The sequence below is a fragment of the Neoarius graeffei genome, chromosome 8, assembly GCF_027579695.1.
Source record: "Neoarius graeffei isolate fNeoGra1 chromosome 8, fNeoGra1.pri, whole genome shotgun sequence".
Lineage (NCBI taxonomy): Eukaryota > Metazoa > Chordata > Actinopteri > Siluriformes > Ariidae > Neoarius > Neoarius graeffei.
This window is the reverse complement of record NC_083576.1, coordinates 64,657,068-64,666,771: the sequence shown is the minus strand read 5'-3', so window position 1 is coordinate 64,666,771 and position 9,704 is coordinate 64,657,068.

Genomic DNA, 9,704 nt, shown 5'->3' with positions numbered 1-9,704 from the left:
TCAAAGAGTGAAGTCAAGCAATATTATATTTCTTGTTTCATTGTTTCAATATTATATTTCTTGTTTCATAATTTCAGATATTTTAATAGATAAATATTAATTCATTTACAGATATTACTTAACATGAACGTTTCATAATATCATCCTTTATACCTTGTAGCTCGTTGATTTGCTTTGCCATAAAACACGTGACCAATGACGTTCGAAGCTGTGTTTCCCGGGAGCGCGTCCACGTGACTGCTTTGGAAACCGGTTTCAAAGCAACACAAGAACGAAAGTAGCAGTTTGAGTGAATTACTGACATCGAGCTGTGGTTTTGGGGTTTTTTATGTAACCGACAAAGAAACGAAAGCATTCTGGAAGGTATTTCATAAAACAGGTCGAACAAACTCTGAGCCTAACCCTGAACTCTGAGTTGATGAGCTGAGCTGGGAAACTCCTTGTTTTCAGTTTCGTAAGAGCTGATCTGAGTTCAGTCAGCTCTGAGGATGTTCACTGTGAGTTCAGCGCGCGCATGACGAATATTAAAAGCCATCATTAATGGATTATGATTCACCATGGCAACCGCCTCAACAGGAAGAGATCTCGAGCCCACTGAAGTCTTCCGTGTTTTCCCACTGAGCTTTATATAACATACAATCTGAAGCGCTCGTAAGCTTGTCAGAGTGAAGCCATCTGGCCGCCATCTTACCACTCGCATCGTGTGTATTTGGCTTACGTGTTAAACCGTCGTATCCGATCAAATTGGCCCCAAGAAAAGTACCTTCTGACTCCCCCCCCTTCATTACCTCCTCTTATTTTCTCAATTTTACCCACATTCCGTACATATCTTTATACTGCTCCTCTTCACTGTTATTGTTTTTTCCTTTTCCAGTTCAGTCTCTGATCATTTTTTGAACAGCCCTTTTACTACTATAATTATTTTTACAGAGACTAATTCAGTTTTTAATCCCCCTCTGGCTGAAAGGCCCAAAGGGGGATTATGTCGTTGCGAAGTCCGTCAATTCGTCCGTCTGTCTGCCTGTCTGTCCGTCCGTCCATCCCGGAAAGGGTTCTCACCTTCTGAAAGGAACTCCTCTCACAATTTTTGAAGAATTGCATGAAACTTGGCAAAAGGCTTTGTTATAGAACAGTAATATGCATATTGCAATTTTGTTTGCAATATATTGTAGCTGGGGCGGCACGGTGGTGTAGTGGTTAGCGCTGTCGCCTCACAGCAAGAAGGTCTGGGTTCGAGCCCTGTGGCCGGCGAGGGCCTTTCTGTGCAGAGTTTGCATGTTGTCCGCGTGGGTTTCCCCCACAGTCCAAAGACATGCAGGTTAGGTTAACTGGTGACTCTAAATTGACCGTGAGTGTGAATGGTTGTCTGTGTCTATGTGTCAGCCCTGTGATGACCTGGTAACTTGTCCAGGGTGTACCCCACCTATAGAGATCTTGCAGTCACGTGACCGGAAAGTACACAACCGCCATCTTGTTGGTCAAAAACACCGCTGAATACTGCTGCACTCGTGTACAGAATGGATCAATTTCAACCGACGGACTACACGGCTCATTTTTCTAATGAACAGATAACTAGATATATGTCTAAAATAAACGATCTACAGATTTGTGACCCTTATGGCTTACCGGACGGAGTTTTCACGACCGGATTTTGAACTGTCAGCGGAATACCCAGACATGTATAATTACCTCATTAACTTTCCCTCGCTGTTTAGTGGTGAAGCACTGCGTGCTTATAAATCTCTGGACAGTTATCTCTACAGAAATTCAGGATTTGTCAGCGACTCAGATGTGGCATCTTGTAAACAAGAATCCTCATTGGATGGGTAAGTCACTTAAGTATTGAGTATAGCACTGACCAGCCGATTATAGAATAGAATAAGGTAATTCCAAATCGTCTGTCTTGTTTACATGGGTCTGGCGTTGGAGAGGTAGAGGCTTGGCAGTGGAGGTTTGAGTGGCTGTTTTCTGAGCTTAGTCAACAGGCCGGCTCTGCCTGCAGCCTTGCTTTTGCTTCCGCTCCCGGCACCGCCTCCTTCGCTTTGCTTCCGATAACAATCCACGGAGACCCCGCTGGTCTCGCTATCTCGTCCGGAATGTTGTGCATGCGATGGAAATCGCTACAAACCGTCATTTTCTGCTGGAAACCAATGTCCAGTAAGTCCATACGGTTGTAGTGGATATTGAAGTCCGGTACAGACGAACAACACGCAAAAATACACACAAAAAACATAAAAAACGTGCACAGGTAGGGAGAGCTTGTAGCTGCAGCCGTTGTAGTAGAATTGTATATAGTAGGGTTTTCCAGAAGAAAAGGTAGAAGTACAAGCAGAAGTAGAACCAGAAGTAGAAGGCGGAATATAGCGTTTGACCGACAAAATGGCGTCTGTCACAATCTGGATCGGCTGTGACGTCACATGCAAGTGCTCCATTGCCTGTAGTCAGCTGGAATAGGCTTCAGCTTGCCTGAGATATATTGTAGCAGGGGATATTGTGCTTTCAGAGCACTCTTGTCCTCTTATACAGTGTATCTTTCTATTTTGTATAGTCCTTCCTTCCTTCCTTCCTTCCTTCCTTCCTTCCTTCCTTCCTTCTATCTATCAAACCAACACAAAGCCTGGACAATACTTCCTTTCTATTTAGGACAGTTGAAACAGGATTATTTTCTTATGTTTTTTTTTTTTTGCCATTTTCACTTAATTCTCACTTGTCTTAAGAGTATTTATTGGTCACAATATCCATGCAGCTTTTGACCAATATGACCAATAAATACTGTTAAGACATGACTGTGAGAATGAAGTGAAAATGGCACAAAAAAACCCTAAGAAAATAATCCTGTTTGAACAACTGTCCTATATAGAAAGGAAGTATTGTACAGCCTTTGTGTTGATATTATAATGATAGATAGAAAGGAAGAAGAAATATGCAAACGAGAAATATACACTGTATAAGAGGAAAACTGAAATAATCTCTGTTGAAATAATTATAGTAGTAAAAGAGCCGTTCAAAAAATGATCAGAAACTGGACTGGAAAAGGAAAAAAAACAATAACAGTGAAGGGGAGCGCTATAAGATATGTAAGGAATGGGAGTAACAGTGAGAAAATAAGAGGAGGTAATGAAAGGGGGAAAAGTCAGGAGATACTTTTCTTGGGGCCAATTTGATCGGATACGACGGTTTAACCAAACCAAACACATACGGTGTGAGTGGTAAGATGGCGGCCAATTGGCTTCACTCTGACGAGTCTATGAGCTCTCCAGATTTTATACAGAGCTCAGTGTATTGTTCACACAACAGCGTGATAATATAGATTCAGCAGTGTTGTCATAGATAGATAGATAGATAGATAGATAGATAGATAGATAGATAGATAGATAGATAGATAGATAGAAGTTGCTATTAGCTCTGTGAAACAAAGTCACTGAATGACACTAAACTGGCAACCAGGGCCGCTGACAGCTTTGGCTGGGCCCAGGACAAAATGCTCTGAATGGGCCCCCCCTAACAACGCCCCCCCGCCAACACACACACACACACACACACACACACACACACACACACACACACACACACACACCTCTCTTATCCCAGTCTCTACTCACTCCAACCCTTAAATGACAGGTATTCAAAAACCATTCAACCGGTCAACAACCATTTCATTTTAGCATTTCAACATTTTTAGTTTTAACATTTTAACATTTCCTTAGTCTGCAACTATTCAGGTGCGAAATGCAATGCACCGGACTTTTGTTGTGCGTGCGTGCGTACTGTCCAGTGTGAAAAGCAGAGAAGAACACACCGCTCGAGAAACGGCGGGATATGATTGCGGGCTAATGTGAATATTCTTAGTTTCAATCAGATATATGAAACACAATGTTATTAAGCCGTTGTGGTTATGAAATGATTCAGTGCCCTGTGCGTTTGATATGGTGTTCAGTGTGACTTGCTCTCCCCTCATTTGTAACATGAATTGCGTGCCGCGCGTGCCTTGGTTGGGGTTACTTTACGGGGCTGGAAAAAAGTTGGCTGTGTCTTACCCAGTGATGGGAATAACGGCGTTAGAAATAAATGGCGTTACTAACGGCGTTACTTTTTTTAGTAACGAGTAATCTAACTAATTACTTTTTACATCATTATAACGCCGTTCCCGTTACTTACAATAAAATACTATGCGTCACTTTATTAAAGCTGTTCTCATCTGGCACGCTGCTCGTTCAGCCTTTCTTTACTCTGCTTTCTTGTGGGGCGGGGAGACACGAGACAACGGCACAGTAAGCCAATCAGAGTAGATTTGGACAACATACGTAGGTAGGCCACGCCTACTGCACTACTGCGCGCTCTTTCAATCGGAAGACACAGAGATGGCGAGCGGTCAGCCCAGCACTGCGCTTTCACATTGGAAATACAGCCATTACTTGAAATAAAAGGCAAGAGTGTTTACGTGCAATGCACATTATGTCGAGGAACAAAGCGTTTGTCCTCGTCAGTGGCCAGTAATTAGTAACATAATTTTAATAACTACAAAAATATATTAAATTTGATAGATGTCTTATCTCACATTGTCCCACAAAAATATTAATATAGTGTAGATAACGTTACTAATTGGTTCTGTTAAGTGTCCATTTCAGTCATTAAACACATTTAACATTCACTTTTATTATGATTACACTAATTGAATTAGATTTTTTTTGAGGGGGAACAAAATGTAACGGAATAATTACTTTCCCTGGTAATTAGTTACTTTTATGACAAAGTAACTCCGTTACTAACTCAGTTACTTTTTGGGAAAAGTAACTAGTAACTAACCAGGGGCGCCACCAGAAATTTTAGGCCCCATGAAAGATTAGAATTTTGGGCCCCCCAACTTTGCCCACCCTCGTCACAATTGCACTATTGTCATTATTTGACTTTTGATAGCCCATGGACCTTGAGTTTGTAACTTTGTTATTACATTTTATGTATTAACCTACTAAGGACTAGATGAAAACTGGTCAGTGGCTAATTCTGACCACGTTCATACTGTTCATTTACCATTCGCTAATATTTTGAACACACGTGAGCGATTAGCTACCTTTCTTTGGGAAAAACTGAGTGACCAGTTGCCTGCCTCTCCGGTCCCTCTCAGCTTTCAGCTGCCTTTCTTTACGTTTTTGACAGCCACTCTTCATATTTAGCAATCATAGACTGTACGCACTCCACTGCTGGCTGGCTGGCTGCTGCACCGCAACACAGCAGCAAGTAGCGTTGCACTGATCAGCACACAGATTTAACGCATCGCACTTCTACCAGAACTGGACTGTACCATTTCGCAAAAGGGGGAGGGTTAAATGACAATATGTTGAAGAACTCAAGAAATAGACAACCTTGTTCAATTAGCTCATTTTACCAGATGGAATATTGCATTGTTGTTATTTCAAAAGTCTTATTAAAATCATTAAAAGCATATTATCAGCCCCTTAAAGGGCCCCATGGCAGTGCTGAGCCCCTAGAATTGTTCTAACCTTTCCCCCCCTGGCGGCGCCCATGAACCAACTAACTACTTTTTGAAAGTAACGTGCCCAACACTGGTCTTACCTGGCTCAGCTGCCCCACTGCCTTTGCTAGTACCTGCTGCATCATCCGAATCTTTTTTAAAATATTTATGCAGTGAGCCCCTGAGTCTCTTGGTTTCTTCCTCTCTTTTTCTCTTTTCTTTTCTGTGCTCCTGACTTGTGCATGGTGGCAAATGGCACGCACGCTGATTGTCGAAGCGCTATGATCGAACGATGTCATTTTTTTCCCCTTAATCAAAGAGTCAGACCAAACCATTTTTGCATTAGGGGTGGTAGGGGGTTCTTGACGCCTTTTTCAAAGACAATAAAGGCAAAAGATCTAGAAATAATTTATTGAATGCAAATATAGCACATTTCTCCCCCAAATCAACACATTTTGAAATGAAATAAAATAATCGCAACTTCATGAGAGCCCAGTTCTGGGCCCCCCATTCCTGACCCCCCCCCATTCCTGGGCCCGGGACAACATACCCGTTTGTCCCCCCCTGTCGGCGGGCCTGCTGGCAACACTAACTCACTGCTGTTGCTTTGCTCTGAATCTGTGAGATGACCACGCCCCTTTTATTTGCCTATAACAGATAGAAATAAAAATAGCTGGGCAATTAATGTGGCACCGGTACTGTAAATAAAAGTACCCTGAAATAAATAAATTTGGAATAATGAAATAAAAGTTCGCTGAAACAAAAAGAGTAGTCCTTTGAAAAAACATAATTTTAAAATAGCCTATTTATTTATTGAACTATATTGCCTCATTTCTAAATTTATATTTACATTTATGTATATATTTGTCTCAATTGTTTATTTCACAACATAAGTAAATTGTCATTAAACTTTGAGAGAATTTTGAAAGAGAAAGACGCGTTGTTCCATCAAATGTGTACGTATAATAATAATAATAATAATAATAATAATAATAATAATAATAATAATAATGATATTGGCTGGCTTTTTTGTCATATATCAGATATATTTCATTCAACTAGAATGAGACTGAACTTGTCTTCGACTCGTTCAATATCATGCTAGCTGAATGGACACAAGTGTACCCCGCCTTTCGCCCGTAGTCAGCTGGGATAGGCTCCAGCCTGCCTGCGACCCTGTAGAACAGGATAAAGCAGCTAGAGATAATGAGATGAGATGAGACACAAATGTTTTACTTGGAAATAATATTACACCTGTCACGATATACACACGGAGCTGTGTTCTCAGTCGTGGGTTTTTATTAAAACTAAACAGGTTGCATTACAGAGCCAGCTCACCCGTGCCTTCAGGTAGCATGACTTGTTCAACTCACATAACCGGAACTACGTCACTTCCTAATACATTCAGGGGCACGCATTATTGGGGACATTCGTGCATCTCATTACATCTCCCCCTTTTGAGACAATAAACTAAAAATAACATTTACCAGTACTCACTTCATTCTGAGCATCTTGAAACATACATTCAAATAAACAATATTTACTCCAATTGTAGATTCGGGATAAAGTAAACTAGGTCCTATTCAAAACAAAATCTGGTTTTCCCCAAAAGCATTTTCTTTCCTTGCTCCTTTTCTTTTTTTCCAGAAACCATTCATACTACTGTACTGTAGCATTTGTAACACATTCACATGTAACATTCCCCTTAAGTGCATTTAGAACGTTAACTGCAGAAAAACTTTTTTTTTCTTTCTTCCTCTCTTCCCCAACTAAATTATTTTACTGTAAATCAGTAGTTGAACCTGAATAAAGAATAAACATAAGCAATAGAGCAGTAAACATAAATCAATCATTGGAGTCTGAGTCTGAGAGGTGGTCTGATTTCACGGCCCCTGGAGGTCAGTCTGGCTGTGCCACCAGACAGAGTAGGCCGTGCCGGTGTTCTCTGTGTAGTCTCTGGTTCAGAGGGCCCCGGTGATGCTCCGTGGCCCCTGGTGACCATCACAGGAGGTGGACTGCTGACGGGACGTGTTGGGCTGGTCTCGGGCTGTAGCTGTGGATCTGCAGGCCCGGTGGTCTCAGGAACAGCCTGGAGGTGTCTCCTGTTGCGCCGCAACACTGTGCCGTTGTCCATCTTGACCATATAGAGATCTTGCAGTCACGTGACCGGAAAGTACACAACCGCCATCGTGTCGGTCAAAAACACCGCTGAATACTGCTGCACTCGTGTACAGAATGGATCAATTTCAACCGACGGACTACACGGCTCATTTTTCTAATGAACAGATAACTAGATACATGTCTAAAATAAACGATCTACAGATTTGTGACCCTTATGGCTTTCCGGACGGAGTTTTCACGACCGGATTTGAACTGTCAGCGGAATACCCGGACGTGTATGATTACCTCACCAACTTTCTCTCGCTGTTCAGTGGTGAAGCACTGCGTGCTTATAAATCTCTGGACAGTTATCTTTACAGAAATTCAGGATTTGTCAGCGACTCAGATGTGGCATCTTGTAAACAAGAAAATGATCCTCACTGGATGGGTAAGTTACTTAAATATTGCGTATAGCACTGACCAGCCGATTATAGAATAAGGTAATTCCAAATCGTCCGTGTTGTTTACATGGATCTGGCGTTGGAGAGGTAGAGGCTTGGCAGTGGAGGTTTGAGTAGCTGTTTTCTGAGCTTAGTCAACAGGCCGGCTCTGCAGCCTCGCTTTTGCTTCGGCTCCCGGCGCCGCCTCCTTCGCTTTGCTTCCGATAACAATCCACGGAGACCCCGCTGGTCTCGCAATCTGGTCTCGGTTGTAGTGGATATTGAAGTCCGGTACAGACGAACAACACGCAAAAATACACACAAAAAACATAAAAACCGTGCATAGGTAGGGAGAGCTTGTAGCCGCAGCCGTTGTAGTAGAATTGTATATAGTAGGGTTTTCCAGAAGAAAAGGTAGAAGTAAAAGTAGAAGTAGAAGGCGGAATATGGTGTTTGACCGACACGATGGCGTCTGTCACAATCTGGATCGGCTGTGATGTCACATGCAAGATCTCTATATAGACCATATCACAAGTGAAATATGGTCTGGAATCCGCCTATTGAATTTCTCGTAGGGGAGGTGTGGTTTACGATTGTCAACGGCCGTTTATTGGACGTTGCGAATGTCTATCATTTGGCGTATACGTAGCCCATGGCCAATCATGGCAGTTGTACCCGGTGACGTAGTTAGAGCGACAAAGAGGCGAAGAAGAGAAGGAAAGAGAAAGAGAAGGCAAAACAAAAATAGGAAAACAATGGCACCGAACGATTACTGCCATTTGTGCAAGACAAAGCTTGATCGAAAGTTTGGTTCGTATCGCTCGCCGCCATGTTAAATGTGATCCGTGAACAGTCCCAAATAAACTACAAGCTTCCGTTTGTCGAGTAGTACGCGTCACCGTCTTTCCACCCCTCCCCATTCTCTGACTGGCTCCCTAACTCAGGCGAGCCTTTAGACCATAGTTTCCATGCTGTCTTTTCAGATCGGAACGATTGTGCAAAGCAGCATGGGATTTCCCAGGCTATATAGGATCGGGGTTGTTCCGCTTTTCCCACCACCTGCGCAGGAGTCTTCCACCCCTTTTCTGTGTCCAGCTTGACACGCACTGCCTGACCAACCGGCAGCTCTGGGAGACTGTGGGTGGAGTGTCGGCGGTTGTAGAAGTACTCGTACGATTTCTTGGCTTTAGAGTCATTTATTCTGACTTGTTCAGGGCTTATTGGAGTCATTTGCAAGTTTTGCTCCAATGTGGGGACTGTGGTACGAATCTGACGTCCCATCATCAGTTGAGCCGGACTGGCCCCTGTTGCAACGATGGGTGTTGCCAGGTAACTCATCAGGGCAAGGTACGGGTCCGGTTGCTTCAGCAATCTTTTAGCAGTCTGGACTGCAATCTCGGCCGCCCCGTTGGCCTGGGGGTAGTGGGGGCTTGAGGTTGTGTGCGTGAATCTGTACTCTTTGCTAAAGTCAGTGAATTCTGCTGACGTGAACTGCAGACTGTTATCGCTGACTAGTTCAAGAGGTACACCCCATCTGCTGAAGATGCCTTTGAGGCGTGTGATGACCTGCTGGCTTGATGTAGAAGGTAAGTGTGCCATCTCGATGTACCTGGAATAGTAGTCCACTACTATCAGATACTGCTTCCCTTCCAGCTCGCATAAGTCAGCAGCGATCCTCTGCCAAGTCCCCT